The following is a 2,006-nucleotide window of genomic DNA, read 5'->3' on the forward strand; positions in this document are numbered from 1 at the left end:
GTTCATTTCCCCAATTCCCCATTTAAGATTTTGCAATTTACTTTCTGCCATTTACATTTCGCACTTTATTTCCAGCAATTACACTTTCTGTTATTTACTTTCCCACCATTTACGTTTCTACAAATATCAACTCAATCCCTGTGGGATTCGACCTCACTCTATTTTGAGTTTTTACTTAACGACAATTTGGTATACTTGCCGAGGGAAATTTGTTGAGAGACAAGTTTCCGTGCATCAAGTTTATGGCACCGTTGCCGGGGATTGATTTTGTATCAACAATGATTAAATTGGTGGATAACTAGATTGAGCATTTTTTTTCTTTTGTTTGATTTAATTTCTGTTTGAGTAATTTACTTTCAGTTTTAGTTATTTTCTTTCCTTTACCCCCTACCCGTTTGTGGTGTTCTCTTATTTGTTACAATTCAGTTCACTAACCTACTAACTATTTGATATATTGCATCACTCACACTAACAGCATTTCTGACAAGAATACTTCCTGCATTTGTCTCCTTCTTGCTTGTGCCTTGTTGGTTGTATGACAGGTAGAAGAAGCGGGACTTCAACTTCCTTTGATTCTGAACCTGAGAGGACCTTCCTTAGACTAAGGAGGGAAGCAAGAGGAAAGAGAGTTGTTAGTGCTGAGAAAGAGGAGGAGTATTTTGAACCAGACATGGATGAGAATATGGAGAACCATCATGAAGAAGAGGCTCACAACCATGGCAAAGAAGGTCCAGTGCATCATGCTGGACAACAGAGAAGAGTTTTAGGCTCTTATATAAACCCAAACCTAGGAAACTGTGGAAGTAGCATCCAAAAGCCAACCATACATGCCAATAACTTTGAACTAAAGCCACAGCTCATCACCCTTGTTCAGAACAACTGTTCATTCGGAGGAAGTGTCCAAGAAGACCCTAATTAACATCTAACCACCTTCCTGAGGATATGTGATACTGTGAAGTCTAATGGTGTTCATCCCGACACCTATAGATTGTTTTTGTTCCCCTTTTCACTCAAGGACAAAGCATCTAAATGGCTGGAATCTTTCCCGAAGGAGATCTTAACAACCTGGGAAGATGTGGTGAACAAATTCTTGGCGAAATTCTATCCTCCTCAAAGAATCAACAGGTTGAGAGCTGAGGTACAAACCTTCAGGCAACAAGATAGTGAAACCCTCTATGAAGCATGGGAGAGGTTTAAAGACTTGACAAGAAGGTGCCCGCCAGATATGTTCAATAAATGGGTGCAGTTACACATTTTCTATGAAGGTCTTTCTTATGAATCAAAGACGGTAGTAGACCACTCATCCAGGGGATCTCTGAACAAGAAGAAGACCATTGAAGAAGCCATAGATGTCATTGAGACTGTAGCTGAGAATGACTACTTCTATGCTTCTGAAAGAGGCAACACTAGAGGAGTGATGGAGTTAAGCAACGTAGATGCACTGCTGGCTCAAAATAAGATGATCACCAAGCAGCTGGCTGACTTTACCAAGAAGATGGGAAGGAACCAAGTAGCAGCAATCACCACCTCATCAGCAGCTCAAGAAGGAGTGAATGCAGAGGCAGAGGGTGATCAGGAACAAGCCAACTACATTGGAAACTCACCTAGGCAGATCCATGATCCATACTCCAAAACTTATAATCCTGGTTGGAGGAACCACCCAAACGTTGGGTGGGGAAATCAACAAGATCAAGGCCAAGATCAAAGACGTTACAACCCCAACAACAATGCAGCTCACCAACATTCCACACAGAGATCATATCAGCACCTACCTAACAACACCCCTCAACATCCATATCAAAACCAAAATGGCCCTTCTCATCCCTCCAATCTCAACTCACCATCATCCGAAGATAGACTCTCAAGGATTGAGACTCTACTTGAAGGCATATGTAAGGAAATCCAAGATAACAAGGTGTTCAAGGAGGAGGTGCGAGCCAGTATCAAAAACCAGGGAGACACCATTAAGAGGCTAGAATTTCAAGTGGGATACCTCTCTGAGAAGA

General features: G+C 41.6%; 1 non-coding gene across 1 annotated transcript; it reads right to left on the reverse strand.

Moving 5' to 3' along the window:
* Positions 1-1,123: 1,123 nt before the first annotated feature.
* Positions 1,124-1,230, reverse strand: LOC148561491 (small nucleolar RNA R71). The gene has a single exon (XR_015887774.1). It is a non-coding gene; the product is annotated as a small nucleolar RNA R71 (small nucleolar RNA).
* Between the last annotated feature and the right edge of the window lie 776 nt (positions 1,231-2,006).

Source organism: Arachis ipaensis, chromosome B6, assembly GCF_059453495.1.
Source record: "Arachis ipaensis isolate K30076 ecotype BB chromosome B6, ASM5945349v1, whole genome shotgun sequence".
Classification (NCBI taxonomy): Eukaryota; Viridiplantae; Streptophyta; class Magnoliopsida; order Fabales; family Fabaceae; genus Arachis; species Arachis ipaensis.